At 44.6% G+C, this 22,651-nt stretch overlaps 1 protein-coding gene and 2 long non-coding RNA genes across 3 annotated transcripts in view; 1 reads left to right on the plus strand and 2 right to left on the minus strand.

Annotated features, from left to right (window-relative positions):
- Window positions 1-22,651, minus strand: part of LOC141773339 (uncharacterized) — a 267,664-nt gene that overhangs the window by 125,890 nt on the left and 119,123 nt on the right. The window lies entirely within an intron of this gene.
- The window catches only part of oprl1 (opiate receptor-like 1), a 99,107-nt gene that overhangs the window by 32,810 nt on the left and 43,646 nt on the right, over window positions 1-22,651 (minus strand). The window lies entirely within an intron of this gene.
- Window positions 16,631-17,337, plus strand: LOC141773337 (uncharacterized). The gene is made up of 2 exons (XR_012595086.1): window positions 16,631-17,108; window positions 17,219-17,337. It is a non-coding gene; the product is annotated as an uncharacterized LOC141773337 (long non-coding RNA).

The raw sequence follows: 22,651 nt of genomic DNA on the forward strand, positions 1-22,651 counted from the left end.
GGCAAAAACTAATTATGGTGGAAAACAATCAGTAAGAATAGCGTCATTACTTGGAACTGACTTTAGCTGCACACAGCTTGAATTCTGGATCAGTCAGTGACTCGTGAGTATCTGTAGAGCAGCAGCACCGCTGATTTAAAAGCTTCCCTGTGGAGTTTCCTCGTACACAAACAAATTCAGTGTTACTGCGTGTGTCCTTGAGGTCTAACAAACCTGTCAAGTGCATTTCATTCCTCATTAAACATTCGCAAAGCCATATTTTGAATCCAGCATTGTTTATATCCATGTTTACTGGCTAGAAGTCTTCTTCTTTTTAACTGGCGCATTGCTTCATATCTTAGCATGTTACCGCCACCTGTTGATGAGTGCAACAGTGTGACACCATCGGTAGGACTCTTAAGGCCTTTATACACCGGGGACGTGACGAATAGACAACACAAAACTGCAAAATACTCTCCTGCAGCGATGCAAATCTGTACCAGTTGCAACACTTCAATAAAAGGTTTGAACAGATGTGTGCAGGCAGAAGACCGACTACCGGGATCCAGTCGACCCACAGCAGCGTCTGGCCGACTGTCTGGCATAAACTGTTGTATACTAAACTACTGGAAGCTACTTTAGTTTCCTTTTAGCGACATGCTGTGAGTGAATTTGAGTTCCCTCTGGTAAAAAGTTACGCGTGTATGTTGTGAAGGCTGAGAACGGAAGGAGTGGATCTGGTCTGTGCTGCCGTTGTGGAGGTTGAAATGAGTAATCAAGTTTGCTGTCTTAGACTCTGTGTTGTTTGTTTTACTCATAACTCTCGGTTGTTGTTTTCAATATGACCGTTCTACAAAACACGGTTGGTTGATGCCTTGTTGATTCCCGCAGTGTAATATTTGCGTTCTGTCTGAAAGTACTCGTTACAAAAACAGCAGTTTCAAAATATCAACGTGTGCATTAATCACGTGTGTGTAAAGGCCTTCAGACGCGCACACTTTGGTACACCTTCTGGAGGCCATCACGCACGTCAGGTTTTATTTACATAGCCCAAAATCACAAACCACAAATTGTCCTCAAGAAGTTTTAATATGATCGTTTGCAATAGTTTATATTCAGAATATATGAACAGTTTTTCTACCAAGCCCTTTTTTCATTTGACTCACGCAGCCTTGCAATAACTCTACCAAAATAAAATACAGTCTAAAATTATAATTTAAATGAATAAATGAAGCCAGATTATTCGTACTCGCTTTATGGATGTTGGTGAAATGATCCCCTTATTTATGATGAAGAATAAAGATTCCTATTAATGATGAATGTTTTTTTTTTTTGAAGGAACGAACAGCTGTATGTATTTTTTTTTTTTTTACAACGGCCACAATCCAGTTTATGAAATATTCTATAATTGCTTTTCCAAACATTTGTGGCCCAACTGTTGTTTCCCGTTGCACGGACAGAGATGCATTTTACGTTTTCTGTTTGACTCAAATAAATGAGGCGTTGTACTCTTAGGAACAGACCTGAAGTTCATTTATTCACATCCTCTTTTCACATCCACCCTTCTTTTTATTTGGCTGGACCACAGAGGGTCAGCCCTACAAACTCACAAGTCTGTCACTGACTGAGTGACGGATGGAGTTACATGATTGGTCGGCCGAGTGTTGGAGTTTCCTCATTGGCCGTTGCTCTTTCAAAATGAAAAGACGGAGAACAGTTTTTTATGCAAATGAGCCCGTCCAGCACGACGCGTCTGGCTCACGAAACTTGGACCAAGCTGTGAAACTAGATGATCTAGTTGTAAAATGAAACCAGATTCAGCGGAAGCATCATCGCCTGTTTCTCACTTCAAATGTTTTCAGAAGTAGATTTTGGTGGATTGTTAATCTCTCCTCAGGTTTCTTTGTATTCGCTCTTTGCAAAATGCTAAATGTTTCCAGGGTTAGAGAAATGTTTTCTCCTCTCAGAGCTCTGCAGGTCTGTGACCCTTCGCTGCGATAAGCCGGTCGATCTAAAAACAAAAGATTGCCGTGAGTCACTCAGAATGTAAACCGTATTAATTAAACCCACAAAGAAAACCGATTGAACATGCCCTTCAGACTGAAACTTTCAGTTTCAGGCTTTCCACTGCAGATGAATGCTGCTTCACAGCACGGAGAAACTTTCTAACTTTTGAACGATAACTTTCAGCATAAAGGCAGACCATGTGAACCAGTCACGCTACACACAGAACCACAGAAAGACGAGTTAATTAATGTGATCAGAGTGTAAAGAGAGATGGTCCACGCTCCTCTTTCAGCTTCATAGACGGAGAAGCTTTTATTATAATATACTGTATACGTAGAGGAGCCACCTGTAACTCATTTCATTCAGTTTAGTTTGTTGGATGATTCATACTTTACGAAACAAATGAGTCAGTAGACCTTGACGGGAGATTGATTTGTCAACCATCGTGATTAAGAGGGCAGTAAGAAGTGTCCGTGTGCAAGATACTGTGCCATCGGTGATTTTCTTGTGAGTACAGCATTAACACAAAAGTCTCCCAAAAGCATCATTAGAGAGCAGAACCCTTCAGTTCTGCCAAATCTGCTGGATAAACATCACTTTACACTAAATCCTTTTCTTTCCCCCTTTGTCTCTCTGCGTCTCATCCACTCCCTCCCTCTGAGATTCACAAGGACCTATTTGTCTGAACTCTGCTACAGTATAAGCCCTGTGTGTCTTCAGAGGGAAGAGCTCCTGAAGGAAAGCCTTTGCAGATGACAATCACACAATCCAATTCACCGCCGCCGCCAGCTGCTGCAGCAGCGGTACCGGCACGCTGTTATTATCACAGCTCTCCTCTGGTGACATCATCAGGGCTATTCTTTAAGGTCTTTTAAAGCAATACAGCAGAAGTACGATTATCTCCGCCTCGCCGGGAGGGGATTCAAGTGTACAGCGAGAGGGATTATGGGAGCATATGTGCTGATGTTGAACAGTAGATTCAGAGCGTCGACATGTACAGAGAGGATTACTATGGTTACAGTTTTAACATAAACTCTCAGAGCTGCCTCCAAAGAAGAACATTGTATAAAGCACAACTTTAAAATGAATACCTCCAATTTCTGCACAATTTGAGCTTTTTGTCCGACGATTTAATGAGTTAAGACTGAAGGTAAAGCAAATTTTAGAAATAGCATATACACTAAACAAAAAGAATATCGTTCCGTTTACAGATTAGACTCTAACGCAGTCACCCGGAGCAACAATAAAACCATGCCAACCAACGGTATCGTGTTTTAATTTCTCTTCATATCAGCAGCACAAGTATATAACTGTGAAGGCGGTGATAAACAACAAAACCCTGAAACTAATACCAACAAAGATCCCTGACAGTGAAATAAGAGCTGGAGTTAAAGGCGAGGAAAGAGATGCATGTTTTATAATCTTCAGACGAGAGCACAAGAGAGCGAGTGGAGGAGGTTGATATTGAACAGGAGGATGTCAGAGAGATGAGGCTTCAGGCTTTCCAGGCTATTCACTCCTGACATAACACTTACAAGTACTGATCCAGGTGGGTCATGTAGCACCTATAAAGCACTTTGGGAATCCAAACAAGCACTCGGAGAGCTCAGAAACAATTACTCTCCTTCGTTCACTGCGTCCTTTCATATCTTCACTGAACTCGGATGCAAAAGCACACGAAGAAAAGCCTTTCAAATAGCAATCATGTGTTTCCACCCCCCACCCCTCAGTGTCTGCCAAGTTTTGACTGAAAAATGTTACAGCTGCATCCAAAAACTTTGGGCTTTTAGCTTTGTGTACATTTATCTTTACAACATCTGTTTCCAGAAGGGCTTTCTGTGAATATACGAGACTGCAGTCTGCAGACTGCAATCACAGTCTGGACCGATGCTTTAATTCATCTTTATTCTCTACCAATCACAGTCTGGACCGATGCTTTAATTCATCTTTATTCTCTACCAATCACAGTCTGGACCGATGCTTTAATTCATCTTTATTTTCTACCAATCACAGTCTGGACCGATGCTTTAATTCATCTTTATTTTCTACCAATCACAGTCTGGACCGATGCTTTAATTCATCTTTATTCTCTACCAATCACAGTCTGGACCGATGCTTTAATTCATCTTTATTTTCTACCAATCACAGTCTGGACCGATGCTTTAATTCATCTTTATTCTCTACCAATCACAGTCTGGACCGATGCTTTAATTCATCTTTATTCTCTACCAATCACAGTCTGGACCGATGCTTTAATTCATCTTTATTCTCTACCGATCACAGTCTGGACCGATGCTTTAATTCATCTTTATTCTCTACCGATCACAGTCTGGACCGATGCTTTAATTCATCTTTATTCTCTACCGATCACAGTCTGGACCGATGCTTTAATTCATCTTTATTCTCTACCAATCACAGTCTGGACCGATGCTTTAATTCATCTTTATTCTCTACCAATCACAGTCTGGACCGATGCTTTAATTCATCTTTATTCTCTACCAATCACAGTCTGGACCGATGCTTTAATTCATCTTTATTCTCTACCAATCACAGTCTGGACCAATGCTTTAATTCATCTTTATTCTCTACCAATCACAGTCTGGACCGATGCTTTAATTCATCTTTATTCTCTACCGATCACAGTCTGGACCGATGCTTTAATTCATCTTTATTCTCTACCAATCACAGTCTGGACCGATGCTTTAATTCATCTTTATTCTCTACCAATCACAGTCTGGACCGATGCTTTAATTCATCTTTATTCTCTACCAATCACAGTCTGGACCGATGCTTTAATTCATCTTTATTCTCTACCAATCACAGTCTGGACCGATGCTTTAATTCATCTTTATTCTCTACCAATCACAGTCTGGACCAATGCTTTAATTCATCTTTATTTTTTTGATTTCAAGTCCATTATGCTTGGCTAAAATTTCATCACAATAATCAGGATAATAAGATTTAATCAAAGTCAATGATACTGCTTCATTTCCCCAATTACCCTTGAAAATGCAGACGTCCATTTAACTTCCTCTTTGAATCCCATTGAGCTGATCTCTAAATGGTCTAACTGGCTATAAACCATTGAGATGTCCTTTTAATGGCTAATAAGGTGAAGCTGTTCAGTGAGTGTTCTCTCATTCATCCAGCTCACAGCAGTCCCACAGGTCAGCGTGATAATGGATAGCTCGACTGCTGCTACTCCTTCAAACACATGCTTTTTATTCAACACAGAATCAGAAGCCCACTTTATTAAGACAATCGACTGGATGAGCAGACGAGTGGACCAGCTCCAACACAACCCATCTGATGCACAGATGAAGGACTGACTCCGGGGGATTCACCTTCAGGGATAATCACAGATTGAATTCATTATCTCGACACCTCTATATGCAACACCATGTGTTTATTCCTTCAGGTTAGTGTTATAGTAACAGTCACTGACAGGTTCTGAAATACTGACGGCAATAAGAGGGGGATGCAAAGCCACATGGGAAATGTTGCCTGAATCACGTTTAGTGAGCTCATTCTATTTATAATAAATGTATTCCTTAACCCCGAACTGTCACATCCTGTCTTGGTTTTAATCTTAAACCTGAGCCCAAATTTCTAATCATCAATTAAAAGATAGGGGAGAGTGGGGTAAGATGAGCCACCCCCTGTAACTAGGCAACTGTGCATATGTTTTGTCATGTGACCATAGATTGAGGAAGTACCCATCATTCTATCCTGCTGTGATGGAGAGAAGTGATGAGTACGTTTTTACTCCAAAAACAGTTTGTTGCCTGTCAAAGTAAATCTCCTGCATGTCAGGAATAACGACTGTTTATCCAGGTCTAAAATATATATATATATATATCATACATGTTGGTGATTTGCTGATGTATAAAACCATGTGAATCACTTCGCTAAAGATTAAAGATTAGCCTGAATTGCTAATGAAATGATAGCTATGGGGCAAACTGACCCCACCATAAGGAACTTCAGTTCAGTTCAGTCTCTGAAGTATAAAGGGTATTACAGTTAAGTGTTGATTTGTGTTTATATTTAACCTTTATAGAAAAGGTATAATGCCAAGAATCTACAAGAAAACCAACGGGGGCTCAACAGCCCTTAAAGAGACGGAGAGAGCAGTCACTGATGTCAAGGCTGTAAAATCCATCAGATCAGTGGCAGGAGACAGAGACATTGACAGGTCCACACTGCGGAGGTTCAGATAAAGGAAGTAAGAACAGTTGGTTACAGTGGAACAGCAGAAACAAAGAGGGTCTTCACAGAGGAGGTAGAGAAGGAGCCTGCAGACCATATCAAGAAGCTGGCTGAGCAGTTCCACGGACGAACTCCAAAGAAGTGCTGTGAACTGGCTGAAGGAAACAACATTCCTGTCCCAACAGCTGGACAGAGAAGGCCTCAGCAGGTAGGCTGCATTATGTGTATTTATGTTTATGAATTGAGTACAGGTAATGGTGTGGCTAAATGGAGAGTGAGAGCTTTAAACTGTTAACAGCTGGCACCACGCAGCGGAACAAGAAAATAACACGAGACAAAGGAGACCTACCGGTGTTTCAAATGTTAGCTTAAAGCACAACCTCTGACTAGGAGTTCAGAATACCACAACACGCTCCTCGCCGACATGCTCCCCGCCGCCATGCTCCCCGCCGCCATGCTCCCCGCCGACACGCTCCTCGCCGACACAACTCCTCGCCGACACGCTCCTCGCCAACACGCTCCTCGCCGACATGCTCCTCGCCAACATGGTGAACATCACCGTTGTACCTTAATTTTTCAATTTATTTTCCTCACGTGAACATAACCAGAAATCAATCACACACCGTTCTAACCACTTCCTCAGTGTTCCTCCCTGACGTCTGTTATCTGGAACGACTGCTCTACTGTAATGAGAGTCTGTCTATAAAGGACGCCCGTCCACTGGGATTCTCCCTTCACTTCCCCGCTGTGTTGTTGTGTTTGTCTCCTTGTTGTGAACAGAAAGGACAGGCTGTCATCGTAACACTTTCAAGAAAAGAAACAATTCACTCCCATTCAGCATACCATAGCATATTGATTGATGCAGCTGGACATGAGCTCCTCTAACACGGTTTCATTGGCTGCTTTAGTTCTTTGTGTGCTTTCTCTGCCTGATGCCAGCGACCCATTTAACGGTGAACATCCCAGAAAAGCCTTTTGTGTACAAACAATCCAAAATCAATCTCCTGGTAATTACCCATGGTGCAATTTCAGGCTGTACAATACTGACTTCCTCTACACTTCTTTCTTTAACACACACACACACACACACACACACACACACACACACACATCAAATAACAACATGCCAACTGGTAACAATAATAAATTGTCAGCGAGAGACACATTTTTCTCCGAGTACATTCTTGGAAAACAGCGTCTGAAAGTAATTTCCCCTGATGCCGTTAGCAAAGGCTGAGAGAGACAACGGGAAGAGAGGGAGAGAAGAGACTCGTTGTTCTTTCTACTCCGAGACAATCAGCATTTTAAAATGACTGAAACATGTAGTTAACATTGTCTGTTATAATCTCACTTAATGATTGAAATCAGTCTCACTGGATATAATATACACTAAAATACAACAAGCGATGGATACGCCCAACATTATAAAAGATGCTTTCAATACCAATTGACCAAAATATGTCAGATCTAGTTTGTTTGTTTGGTCTGGAACCCTTCCTGGATTTCAGCCTCAGAACAACAACACAAAGTGTGTATTTCTGATGAGATTCTCCGACTGATCCGTCTGGCTGCAGCTCCACGGAGGCTCTGAGCCGAGCAGACAGTCATAACAACTCACACATACTGTTATCGTCTTCTCTCTCAGCTTCTGTCATTTCTTTCCACCAACATTTGGAGTCCTTAAACGACAGACTCCAGCTGCTTAAAGCCGTGCTCATGTGTATTATCAAAGTGGTGCCTTTTATTTGGAGAACATTTCTTTTAGCCTTGTGTTCTGAAGTGAGCATCGCTCGAGAGGGAGCCACAGCTGCACAAAGACAGAGTTTTGATCTTATCGATTTAATTCACCAAGGACGTCTGTGAGGAGAGGAGCTGGCTCTCCTCCTCGCAGACTGAAATGTGGAAGATTAGCCCTGCTGGCTTCGCTGCAATATTTGATGTCGGCTGAGGACGCAGACGGGACCTTTTCCCTCCGAGCAGAAGCTGAAAAATGGAGGGATAACAGGACTGGACTCACCGGTGTTAGATCGTTTTCCTCTCTTCTCTCTTTGGTGTGAAACATCACAGACTGGCAGGATGACTCCACTGACATCACTTTACAGGTGTCCTAGATTCTGAAGACCTTTCAACATGTTTCCCTTGCTACCATTTGGCATCATCACAGTGTCCTAGTGCTCTTTTAAGTTGGGTTGAACTATCTGGCAAACGGGCCAGCCGATTAGTCTGTTGTCAATCTATTACATAGGCGTTATAAGACAATAAGAAGTTGTAGTTTTGTTGTCTAAACCTAAAGAAGTTGTAGTTTTGTTGTCTAAACCTAAAGAAGTTGTAGTTTTGTTGTCTAAACCTAAAGAAGTTGTAGTTTGTTGCCTAGACCTAAAGAAGTTGTAGTTGTTGTCTAAAGGAGCCGTTTTTGGCTGCTGCTGTTGTAACTGTAGCCTGTACCGTTCCAGCGCTTTGCATTGTGGGATACAGTAGGCGAGGTAGACTGTACTGCATACTACATTTTAGCCAAATCAGTGCGTACTACTAGTATACTATACTATGGTTCGGATACAGCCCGTCTCTTACTGTTCAAACTGCACACAGTGATGACCGGTTAGATTCAGTCTGCTGCTCGTTAACCTTCACAACGAGCACAGCTGAGACGTTGTCTCTCGTCTCTCCGTCTCAGTCTCACTGTCTTGTTTGAGGCATTTGTCTCTTTTGCTGCACCCTTTCTGTTTCTGTCCTCTTTCTGTCTCCAAACAATGACACAAACACTCTGACTCTCTTGTCTGTTCTTATCTTTGTTTGTCAGGACATCATCTTCTCTGTGGTCAGACTGTGTGACGAGAGGACGACACTGTGAAAGGCAGAAAGATGCACTGAAACTCAAGTGTTGGTCACTTTCAGCAGATATGTGATGTTATACTGTAATACTCCCACTACAATGGTCTGCAAGCAAACTAAAGACATCTGAAAGCACTGGAGGTGTCAGATTGTCAGAGTTTGTCAGAGGCAGCGACGGCTTTCAGATGACTGACGCACAATAAAAGCATCGACTGTCAAAACGTCTCCATTGTTTCTCCGTCAATCTTCATCTTCATTCTCCAGCTTCCACAAGAGGAACAAACTTTTTCCAGGCAGAATTTCTGCCAGCAGCTTAGCTCATCTAACGTTCTCGGAGGTAACGGACACAATGTGAGCACGACTTTGGCCGATAGTTTATCTGACATATTCTAAGCAGGTTGTGAAGCAGAAAACACGATTAGTGGTTTAATGATCCGTCTAGAAAGGTCCACCGGTAACAATATAAACCCAACCCTGCACTTCTATTCTCTGGTCTCTACTTTACACTTCAAGAGTAACGGAACAAAGTGTTCTGGAAAATGTATTTCATGGTGATGATATCAGCGTTACGCCAGCAGCCTTGATTTATTCAGAGCACAGACCGTATCTCACCGTTCTCTAATGAGGCCCGCTGCTGTTTTATAACTGCTCTTAATGACAGTAGTTTTGATTAAGGATGCATTTAGATGCTCACAATCTGAAATAGGAAAAAGGCAATCAATAAGCGTGTCCTCTACAGTGGGGTCCCAAGGTCTCCTTCAGAGTAAAACTACCTCTTAGCTGGATGTATTTGATTAGTTTTAATCATCAAGGTTTCAGAACGACCAAAAGTGAAATGAAAAGCTTCAACAAACTTAAAATTGAATCAAACCTTCAAATGAAACCACTAAATGTCTCGGCTAATCCTGGGTTCAATACTGAATGGATAGCATTACTTAAAAGCATTGTTTGAATTGTCTGTCTGACTTTGCCTGAATCACTTCACTTACCTACAGTTTAACATGTCAAAGCCTGTGATGGAGGTCAGTAGAAGAACGGATGAACCTGCTTCTGTAAAGGTTGTTGATCTGCAATCAGCCGAGTGATTCAGCAGTAAATCAGCCGCAGAGCCGTTTCAACCGTTCAACCGGCTTCTGCACGTACACACAGAAAATAAACGTGCAGACAACCAGGCGTGTGTTCACATGTTGATTGTTTTAAACACAAAACAGTTTGGCATCTTTAAATGTATCCCTGGCTCTGATAACTGACACAACCTGTCATTTCAGTGTAGTGCATGCAGAGTTAAAGCCGGTCTCCACCGAGCTCCACAGTGCATGCAGAGTCCAACCCTTGGTAGTGTTGAGGTGTCATGTTCACTACCTTTAGTCTAGGAGTTCCTTTTGTTTCCTATGTTTCCCTGTCCTTTTGTCTCTTGTGTGTTTTCCCCTGGTTTGTCTAGTTTGTCAGTGTGTTGCGAGGTGTGGCCTTCCTCCTCCTCCTCCTCCTGGGCAGGCATTGCAGGAGCAGCTGAAATCAATCATCAATCAAACCTGCAGTATATCTACCCCGGTCTTCCTGCCACTCATCGCCAGATCGTTCCGTCACCCAGTGGTACATTCACTAAATCAGGCTCCTAGAATTTGTACTCTTGTCTTTGCGGTTGCTCTTGTGTTTTTTGGACTTGTTTGGACTAAACCTCGTTTTTGTTGCTCTGTGCTCAGGTCTGTTCTCCTGCCAGCTGTGGCTGCTTCCATACCTGCCTGCTCACTCCTGCACTCGGCTCTTCCTCAACCTGGAACCCTGTAGTTAAAATAAATATTCTTTTGTTCATACTTTAAAACGTCTCGTTGTGTGCTGCATTTGAGTCCACGCTGTTGTTTAATCCAGAACATAACAGAACGATCTGGCCTTAAATTTGTGTCTGCTGAGTCCATTGACTCAGCAGACACAAATGTTTTTCAGAAGGCTGTTTCCAGCCATGATATTTTGTTAGAACAACATCACCAGTTACTTCAGGGTTTATTAGAGACCCAACAAGCCTTAGGTAATCAAATGTCTCAGATGGGAAAATGTTTGGAGACAATTTCAGGCCAATTAGCCCCATCCCCCACTCTGCCTCCTCCTTCTCCGCCTCAGCCACTCAGAGAATCACCTGTTCCTCCACCTGAACCATATGCCGGTGATTTCGGGAGATGCAAAGGATTCCAGCTCCAATGTTCTCTGGTTTTTTCCCAACAACCAGTCACCTTCACCACAGACCAAGCCAAGGTAGCGTATGTTACAGGACTGTTAAGAGGGAGAGCACTGAACTGGGCTGAAGCAATGTTGGGAGGAGGAGGGATACATTTTTTGTCCTTTGATTGTTTCATGAGTGAAATGAAGAAAGTTTTTGATCACCCTGTATGTATTGGAGACGCTGCTAAACGTTTGCTTAACATACGACAGAGTCAAAGAAGTGTGGCGGAGTATTCTGTGGACTTCCGGATTCTGGCTGCGGAGGCTGGATGGAATGACGAGGCATTAAAATGAGTTTTTCTACACGGGTTGTGTGAGCAGTTAAAGGATGAACTTGCTGTCCGTGATGATACTAACTCCCTTGATGCTCTTATTGATCTGTCTATAAGACTGGACAACCGTATGCGGGAGAGACGCCGGGAGAAGAACTACAAATCCCACACTCCCGTGAACTCCTTTGCCGCTACTCCTACTCTCACGAGAGTTGCCTCCGGCCCGTCAGAGACTCACGGCTCCGGCCCCAGCTCCTCTGCTCACTCTGATAAACCCATGCAGGTGGGCCGGGCTAATCTCACTCCCGCTGAACGTCAGAGACGGATCCGAGCGGGTGAGTGTATCTACTGTGGTCAAGTCGGACATTTCCTTGCTGCATGTCTTCTCCGCCCAAAAGAGCGGGCTCACCAGTAGCTGTGGGGATACTGGTGAGTAAAACTGATGTCCCCACCAACACTAGACCTCGTACTCAAATACCTGCTAAACTGTGTATGAGTAACATGTCCTTGCCCTTGTTAGCGTTGATTGATTCCGGTGCAGAGCAGAGTTTTTTAGATGCTGAGTTACGCCGGGGCCACACAGCGCGCATCATGCTCGCGTGACGGCAGCGTCACGTCGTGGCCGCGTCATGCCCACCTAGGGTGTTCACACTAGACGCGAGTTACCCACGTCTCGGGAGCGTCCCGGAGCTACCTGTCAGCTGTGTTTTTGCTGTTGCTGACAGCCCTTTCTTTCTACATAGAGTTTGCCTTTTAATGGCCATTTAACTTCATAATAAATGTGATTTATATTTATTTAAGACAAAAAAGGGTAAGAACTGTGTGGTAATTTGTAAATATTATTAAAAACAAGCAAATAAATTCATACATAAATATTAATATATAGCCCATATAAATCCCTCTTTTCTGTCAGTGAAGAGGGATTTATATATATACAATGAGGAGGGATTTCTATGGGCTATATATATATATATATATATATAAATCCCTCTTCATTGACAGTGAAGAGGGATTTATATATATATATAATATTATATATTTCTGTGGGCTATATATTAATACAAAAAAATAAATAAATACATTAGTAGTAAGAGAGAGCCTACAGCAATCCCTCTTCACTTTGACTGGCACAGTTTTAAACAACATTTCCAGGGGGTTTCGGGTTCCTGTTCTACAGCATTCCAGGTTGCGGCTTTTATGGAAAAGGACTTAATTTACATCTGGGGCGGGACAGCAATTTACATTATAAATGCTGATGTTCCGACATCTCAGGCAACTTGGAGCTTTTCACCACCTTGTTGCTGAACTGCGCCTTGATGGAGAAAAACACCTGAAGTATTTCAGAATGATAAATATAAGTAAAGTGTTTTTTTTATTATTATAAAACAAAGCAAAATAAACAGTTTCGTTATTTGTTAACCTTTAGAAAACGAAAATCATTATTAAATATCTTTAAAAAAATTAAATAACACCTCTAAAAGAAAGAACAATAAAGTTACGTGGTGTTTGTTGAGAGAGAGAGAGAGAGAGAGAGGGAGAGAGAGAGAGGGAGAGAGAGGGAGAGAGAGAGAGAGAGAGAGAGAGAGAGAATCGGAAAAATACTGCCAACTATCACCCGATGTTCTTATAACCTATTAACCCAGTCTATTATATGTATAGCATATGTAGGGTTTCTGCTATGACTACTACAGTGTTTACATAATTAAAAGCCTGTACTATATTAACTTGATGGAAACCTGCAAGCAGACAACTGCTTTATTTAGAGTATTTCAGAATAAAAGCATTGTGTTAATGAATGAATGATTCTGTGCACTAAAAACGCTAGAGGACTTTTATTTTGAAATCTAGATAGGAAGTGTAAAATATTGATGGTCAGTGACATATTCTACAGATGTCTAGACATGGAAACTGTAGTAATCTTGCTCATATACTGTCAATAGATCACCTTCACTGTCTGTTGCTGCTGGGAGACGCAGCCGAGAGGTAAGCGGCAAGCGTGAAAAATAGGCGAGCCTTCTATTCTATAAAATAGACGCACGTCTGATGTGCGTCTCATGCGGGCAGTGTGTCCACTCTAACCTGTTAACATGGACGCCGAAATAAAAAACAACACGCGACGTTGCCGTCACGCGAGCATGATGCGCGCTGTGTGGCCCGGGCTTTAGTCTCTCAGGCTGGCATCAGCATTGAAACCCTTGAGTCTCCTGTCAGAGTCTGTGCCTTAGACGGCAAGTCCTTAGCATTAGTAACTCACCGCACTGAACCTCTGTCTCTAATTCTGTCTGGAAACCACCGTGAGCTAATACAATTTTTTGTTTTTTCTGCCCCTATGACTCCTATTGTTCTCGGACACCCGTGGTTAAAGCTACACAACCCCCAGATCGACTGGTCGACCAGTAAGATTATGGGATGGAGTAGTTTTTGTCATTCCTCGTGCCTGCAGTCTGCATTACCACCTGTAGATATCAGTGTTGCCCCTCCGCCCGGTGTTCCTCCTGACTTGTCTACTGTGCCCCCTGAATATCATGATGTCGGTGAGGTTTTCAGTAAGGAGAGAGCGTTATCCTTGCCACCTCATCGTCCGTATGATTGTGCTATTGAGCTGCTACCTGGTACCACTCTGCCTTCGAGTCGCCTGTACAACCTGTCACGTCCTGAGAGAGGTGCTATGGAGACCTACATAAATGACTCTCTAGCTGGAGGCCTCATCAGACCCTCCTCTTCGCCTCTAGGGGCAGGATTCTTTTTTGTGAGCAAGAAAGACAAGACTCTCCGCCCGTGTATTGATTTTCGAGGGTTAAACAATATCACGGTGAAGAACAAATACCCGCTGCCATTAATCAGCTCTGCTTTTGTACCTCTACAGGGAGCCACTGTCTTCAGCAAGCTGGATTTGCGGAACGCGTACCACCTGGTACGGATTCGAGAGGGAGATGAATGGAAGACAGCATTCAACACACCACTGGGTCACTTTGAGTATTTAGTGATGCCTTTTGGACTGACTAATGCCCCTGCAGTGTTTCAAGCACTGGTTAATGATGTTTTGAGAGATTTTTTGGACCGGTTTGTGTTTGTCTACCTGGATGACATTTTGATTTTTTCCTCTGATCTCGCAGAACACCAGCTTCATGTGCGCCAAGTGCTCCAGAGACTACTGGAGAACAAACTGTTTGTGAAAGCAGAGAAGTGCGAGTTTCACGTCAGCTCTGTTGGATTCCTCGGTTACATCATTGAGAGTGGGCAGGTGAGGCCGGATCCGGACAAGATCAAGGCGGTGGCAGAGTGGCCCGAACCTTCCTCCAGGAAGCTCTTGCAACGCTTTCTTGGATTCGCCAACTTCTACCGTCGATTCATCCGAGATTACAGCAGAATTGCTGCGCCACTGACCAAGCTCGCATCTCCTGCGGTTCCTTTTCGCTGGACTCCTGAGGCGGATCAGGCGTTTGCCTTATTAAAGGACCGCTTTACGTCCGCACCCATCCTGGTGCAACCTGACTCTTCTCTTCAGTATGTCGTGGAGGTTGATGCCTCGGACATTGGTGTGGGAGCTGTCCTCTCCCAACGCTCCAAGACCGATAAGAAGCTACATCCCTGTGCGTTCTTCTCTCGACGCCTATCTCCAGCTGAAAGCAACTACGACGTGGGAAATCGTGAGTTGTTGGCAGTGAAGTTGGCCCTGGAGGAATGGAGACACTGGTTGGAGGGTTCGGAGTTTCTGTTTATTGTATGGACTGATCACAAGAATCTTGCCTACATCCAGTCAGCCAAACGACTGAATTCCCGCCAGGCTCGGTGGGCTTTATTCTTTGGTCGATTCAACTTCACCATTACTTACCGCCCTGGTTCCAAGAACATCAAGCCTGACGCGTTGTCCCGGCAGTTTTCATCAGAGGAATCACCAAATGTTTCAGACACCATTCTGCCGGCAGCCTTGGTGGTGGGGACGTTAACCTGGGAGGTTGAGTCAGCGGTTCGGGAGGCTCAACGTGAAGAACCGGATCCAGGTACTGGCCCTGCTAATCGAATGTTTGTTCCTGTGTCAGTTCGCTCCCAGGTCCTGCAGTGGGGACACGTTTCCCGGTTCGCTTGCCATCCTGGGATGAGTAGGACTTTGTCACTCCTCAGACGACACTTCTGGTGGTCCACAATGGAGAGGGACGTCAAGGAATACGTCCTCGCCTACACAGTCTGTGCCCGGGGAAAGACATCTCATCGGCCGCCTGTGGGGTTGCTCCGCCCATTACCCATACCTGGTCGCCCTTGGTACCACATCGCCTTGGACTTTGTCACCGGTCTCCCACCTTCTAATGGTAAGACAGTGATACTTACCATTGTTGATCGGTTCTCCAAGGCTGTTCATTTCATTGGTCTTCCCAAGCTTCCTTCAGCACATGAGACAGCTGATCTATTGACTAACCATGTGTTTCGCCTGCATGGTATCCCTGTGGACATCGTCTCGGACCGTGGTCCTCAGTTCATCTCTCAAGTTTGGAAGTCTTTTTGTCAAGCCCTCGGAGCCACTGTCAGCCTGTCTTCTGGTTTCCACCCTCAGACGAATGGACAGTCAGAGAGCGCTAATCAGGATTTGGAATCCGCCATACGTTGTGTCGCTGCTACTAATCCAACTTCTTGGAGTTCACAGTTATGTTGGATTGAATATGCGCATAATTCTCTCTCTTCTGCTGCCACTGGTGTTTCTCCTTTTGAAGCCTCACTAGGGTACCAGCCTCCACTGTTTCCAGCACAAGAGGAGGAGTTGGCTGTGCCATCTGTGCAGCACCACCTTCGACGCTGCCGCAAGGTCTGGAAGGACACTATGGCTGCTTTACTTCGTACGGCTGAGAGAAACAAGAGGATCGCGGATCGTCACAGGACTCCGGCTCCTGTCTACATCCCAGGTCAGAGTTTGGTTGTCCTCCAGAGACATTCCTTTAAAGACTGACTCCAGAAAACTGGCTCCCCGTTTCATTGGACCGTTTGAGATTGAGAGAATTATCAACCCTTCCACTGTCAGACTCATCCTGCCAAAATCCCTAAGGAGTCATCCTGCTTTCCATGTTTCCCAGCTGAAACCGGTCCTCACCAGTCCTCTGGTCCCTCCGACCGATCCCGGATCATTGATAATCAGCCGGCTTATACGGTCAGGCGACTGATGGATGTTAGACGCCGAGGCCGGGGGTTTCAGTATCTGGTGGACTGGGAGGGATACGGCCCAGAGGAGCGCTCCTGGGTTCCTCGTTCCCGCATCCTAGATGCTGGGATGGTTCGGGAATTTCACCAGGCTTATCCTGGGAGACCTGGTAGATCGCCTAGAGGCTCTCATTAAGGGGGGGGGGGGGGGTACTGTCATGTTCACTACCTTTAGTCTAGGAGTTCCTTTTGTTTCCTATGTTTCCCTGTCCTTTTGTCTCTTGTGTGTTTTCCCCTGGTTTGTCTAGTTTGTCAGTGTGTTGCGAGGTGTGGCCTTCCTCCTCCTCCTCCTCCTGGGCAGGCATTGCAGGAGCAGCTGAAAACAATCATCAATCAAACCTGCAGTATATCTACCCCGGTCTTCCTGCCACTCATCGCCAGATCGTTCCGTCACCCACAGTGGTACATTCACTAAATCAGGCTCCTAGAATTTGTACTCTTGTCTTTGCGGTTGCTCTTGTGTTTTTTGGACTTGTTTGGACTAAACCTCGTTTTTGTTGCTCTGTGCTCAGGTCTGTTCTCCTGCCAGCTGTGGCTGCTTCCATACCTGCCTGCTCACTCCTGCACTCGGCTCTTCCTCAACCTGGAACCCTGTAGTTAAAATAAATATTCTTTTGTTCATACTTTAAAACGTCTCGTTGTGTGCTGCATTTGAGTCCACGCTGTTGTTTAATCCAGAACATAACATGAGGAGCCTTGAGGACGGTTAGTGTGGATTCACTGAGGCTCATCGAAACATCATCTCTAGTAAATGAAGTTTATATTAAAGCAGGTCATGTAACAAGGCTGCACTGAATATTTGATATACCTTCTTCCTTCTCATTCCCTCCGTGGACTCCATGGAGTCCTCAGGCTCCACAGACCTTCACCTTGAACTCGAGTCCTCTGCGAGCTCTCTACACTACTATTAATTCAACAGTTTCCTATCGAAGGAATAGATATGATATAGCATTAAATGTATATTTACATTTATTTCTTCTGCAGAAAGTAGCTCCAGTGGAAACAATCCACAGTGAGCTGTGTGGATTATCAAGTCCCAGGAACATTGGTCCATTATTTGAGTGCTCAAATCAATTTTATTAATTCATTGAGAACAATCTATTAAAGGCCGGTCCGTCTGCATTGTGGCAGATCTCAACACCAACCCAAGATTATCTGCAAAGACCCTGACCCTTTAACACTACAGGAACACTACATGCCCAAAACCACAACCCTAATCCTAACTCTAACTCTAATCCTAATCCTAACTCTAACCCTAACACAACTCCACAGCTAATCCTAACACACCCCGTAGCATCCGTCTGATCCTAACACTAAAACCTGAACAGTGAAATAAAGGTTTTACTAACGGGGGGTGAATGTGTGAACAGGTCTGTCACCACGATATGATTAACACAACATGCAATCAAGCTCAGTTTGACATCCTTTACTCTTTCATCCGTCACAGTAAAGCGCGTCAATAGGTTCGTTGGAGACGAGCCAGGTCGGCCCAGAATCGATCACCGCCGATCGCCACACAATGCACGCTGGTTAGATTTGTGTCCGACTTGATGCCGACTTGCTCTGACATCATGCACACGTGGATAACGGTGAAAGAGAAGCAGTATGAAGCAGACGTGAGGATAACTTCCCCCAAACAGACTCTAATAGAGAGAGAGGACACAGATACTGGCAGCAGTTTGATGGACACCAATTAACAAGCAGCTGCGCTCCGTCTTCTTGCATTACACAGTTCACACTCACCATCTCCTGATGTCCAAGCAGATAGCAAGTTCACTTTGAGCCAATCAACTCTTCGACTCTGTGACACACAAAGATAATCACGACCCTCAGTTATTAGAAAGTGTGAAGACCTTTACAGGGATACGTGAAGACCTGCCCTGACGTCGTGCACGGAGAAGGTGCACGGCTGCCCTCATTATCTTCAAGAGAGAGTCACGAACTGAGATGTGAGAGAAGGAGACTACTGCACTCTGGGATGAGATGTTCATTAGAGCCTCACCTGCTGTTCTGTCATAGTCAGCAGCTACATATGTGTGAACACGCACAAACGCACACACACACACACACACACAGAGACACTTCATGCACTTCAACACCTCCCTCCCGCTCAGCGGTGCAGCATGCGTACAGATACAGCCTGTAAATAATGAATGAGTGTTCTATAAATCGTGGTGTGGAAGTGCTGAGCGAGCTCCGTCAGCCGGCATCGTCTCATCTGACAGAACCTTTCATTGGCGCTGCCAGCGAGCCAGCGGGCCAGCGGGCCAGCGGGCCAGCCTCGCTCACCGCTCTGCCAAACGCATTAGAAAGCCGGCCTCATGATTGCTGACTGCTGTCTCCTGGCTAATATTGTGCTTTATCAGGAAAACCTTTCAACTCAGCAGACATCACAGCCGAGGCCTTTGTCAGGCCCGAGCAGGTAAAGGGCCTCATCAGAGGTTGTGGATGAAGACCCGGCGGCTGCAGGAGAATAAAGCTGTAACCTTTGTGTTCCAGGATGGGATCTGGAGCCATTAAAGCACCCTCTCACCTCCGCTCTTCACTTCAGCCACACTCATTCCTCTCACCTCTCGCTCCACCTGTGTCCTCTCAGCTCCAGCTGCTCACTTCACATTTATCTCTCGTTGAGCTGAGCGAGCCTGCTCACTTCTCTGCTGCTATTAAACGGGTTTTAAACAAGTCAAACGTATTCACACTGCAAATCTGCTGAAGATATTTCATCAATCAGTCTTTCACTGAGTGCCAAAGGAGGATTTTATAAGCTTGTTTTCTTTCAGAGATGTGCCAGTGAGGTCACTGTCTTGACCATCTGTTTGATTCTGCTTTAATAATCGTTCATCCTCCAACATACTACATCCCTCTTGTGACATCATGGAGTGTTTGTGTCAATAATACATATTTACTATTCAGTGAATCCTGAAGACACAAAGCTGACTAATGTTAATATGTGCCTGCTAGAGAGGCGTGACAACGTGGCATCATATGTCAGCCACATGTTGTTTAGGACCAAATCCCCCCTCCATAAAACAGCTAGAAGAAAAGCCCTCCAGACATTCAGAGATGCTCAGCCTGATCTCACAGAAACACGTCACATGACCACGACCTCTTGACAGCGCTTTCCATGGTGGTGGCACAGAATGCGTTCAAATGACGTGGCGGCACCGATGAAACTATGTCAATGGAAAGTCAGTTAGGATCCTTTCTCGTAGTGGGTTCAGGTTCAGGTCCAACAGACAGTCTGCGTAGGGAGGAGGTCTACACCGATCAGCCATAACATGATGACCACCTGCCTAGTATTCAGTAGGTCCACCTCCTGACCCGTGGAGGCATGGACTCCTCTAGACTCCTCTAGACCTCTGAAGGTCTTGGAGGTCTGTTTTGAAGTTGAACAGTTCAACCGAAAGTAAAAGACAGTACTTGTGTGTGTGCGTGCGTGTGTGGAGGGTGAAGTAAGGTTGCTGTATTTTTTTTTTTTAACTTCAGTAATGTAAAGTTTGGTAAAAAGCAGCAGAGGTTTTAAAGTTTTCTTCAGAAACCTCCAGAGTTTGATGGAAGCCTTTTTATTTATTTATACATGTATTCATGACGGCGCCAGGTGAGGCCGGGTTGAGTTAAGTGGATGGGATATCTGCCACGCTGGGCTCGATGCTCCCAATTTGACACCGCGGGGGTTGATTTACCGAGTCGGAGGAGTCGAGCGAGTCAAAAAGCATTACTACGGGACTGGCTCACTGGAGTTTGAGGCCAGCACGGTGACGTGTGGGCTCGTGTATTTCAGGGAGCTGTTATGCAAGTCTGCAAAACACGGAAGAAGGAAATGGAAATTTATACAAATGAGTCGTGAAAGTGATTGTCATCGCCGACTGAGAAGCGCAGCAGAAGGTTTTGCGTCAGTGATTGAGGATCTGGGACAGGCGGGTGTTGTCAGCGTGGCAGCTGAACTGGGATTGCAGGAGGTATTGTCAGTGTGCTGGAGAACATTTGACAAAAAAGAGGGAGTAGGAGGAAAACGTCATTCTTTTAATTCATGCAATACTGCATTTATTCATTTTTAATTCAGCCACTGAGCTTTATTTAGAGCTCACAGCATTCCTTCTCTTCCCATTCATATACTTCCTTTTGCAGGAAGAGTTTGCCTTTAGTCAAGAGTTTGCTCTGTGAGCGTCACTGGCCGGCTGGCGAGCGATGCTCGTAGATGCATTGTCTTTTTTGTCTCTTTTATGTTATTTGACTTTGACCTTAAACTCAAACACCGCCTGTGTTTTAAACACGTATCATCACCTAACTTGTTGAACATGTGTCATGGACGGGGCGGCTGAAGACGAACACAAAGCAGCTGATTCTCCTGATTCGACTGATTCTACTGATTCTCCTGATTCGACTGATTCTACTGATTCTCCTGATTCTACTGATTCTTCTGATTGTACTGATTCTACTGATTCTCCTGGGATCCCGAGGCGTTCCCAGGCCAGTGTGGAGATATAATCTCTCCACCTAGTCCTGGGTCTTCCCCGTGGCCTCCTCCCAGCTGGTCGTGGGGGGGGATCCTTACTAGACGAACCACCTCGGCTGGCTCCTTCCAACGCAAAGGAGTAGCGGCTCTACTCCGAGTCCCTCACGGATGACTGAGCTTCTCACCCTATCTCTAAAGGAGACGCCAGACACTCTCCTGAGGAAACATATTTCAGCTGCTTTTACCCGCCATCTAGTTCTTTGGTTCATGACCCATCCCTCATGACCAGAGGTGAGAGTAGGAACGAAGACTGACCGGTAGATCGAGAACTTTGGGTCCCGACCCAGCCCTCATGACAATAGGTGAGAGGAGGAACGAAGACTGACCGGTAGATCGAGAGCTTTGCCTTCCAGCTCAGCTCTCTTTTCGTCACAACGGTGCGGTAAAGCGAATGCAATACCCCGCCTTTCTCAGTGAGTTACGTAAACAATGAACGCCTCATTGACAGAACAACTATAGTTCGTAGGTTACAGTTTATACAGTGCGCCAGACTCGGTGGCAGGCATTAATCTGTGGGCGGGCTTTTGATTTTGGATAGCGGGCCTGACGTAAACACAATAGGCGGCGCTTGCACGTGATTGAAGCACATCGTCCCTGTCTTTAACTCATCCATCTAGTGGCTCTTCTTTTTGTTCTTGTGTTTAACAGATGGTTCCTAATTGACTGGTGAAATAAGTTATCATTAGTATATTTTAAATAAATCATTTATTGGCCTTAGTGTGGTACATTCCCAATAAAATCTATATCACACTCAATCTTTTTAATGAAGAATGTATCATCCGTTGATCTTAACTAATCATCAGTCTAACGATGGCGTAGCCGCCAGGGCTGAAACAAAACAAAAAGTTTAAAGTGAAAATTGTATTGAATCGTGACCTTAATGTCGAAAGTCAAATCAAATTGTGGATTTGGAGAACTGTGACAGTCCTACATGGAAGGAAACAGTGAAAGACGAAGCTCCTACGGTCCCTCCACCTGTTTCATGCCATAAACGGATCCAACGGATTTCTTTAAATCTGTCTGAGTGGAACACGACGGGAATATACAGCAGAGGCTGCTGCTGGAAAATTACAGCAAGTAAATACGTGCACGACTCTGCTATCAAGAAATATTGATTGGCTTGTCACGGCTGGTTAGTTCACACTGTTCAAACAGAGCCAGAGCACTGCATACCTTCTTTATATCCATGCATCAGAATCAAGAATAACCTTCATGGTGTTTCATTCTCTACACGATCAGAGGCCTTTATGTCCTCCACAATATTCACAGAGAAGTATGCTCAAAGATTACACATTAGATGGCAGTAAAGAGACACTACAGCAGATAATATACACTATAGGTCCATTTAAGCATTACCGCTTTTATTGTGGTAGTCTGAGTAACGTGACGTCATATCCGTTCCGTATCCGTCAACCAAAACAAACCTCAG

The sequence above is a fragment of the Sebastes fasciatus genome, chromosome 8, assembly GCF_043250625.1.
Source record: "Sebastes fasciatus isolate fSebFas1 chromosome 8, fSebFas1.pri, whole genome shotgun sequence".
Lineage (NCBI taxonomy): Eukaryota > Metazoa > Chordata > Actinopteri > Perciformes > Sebastidae > Sebastes > Sebastes fasciatus.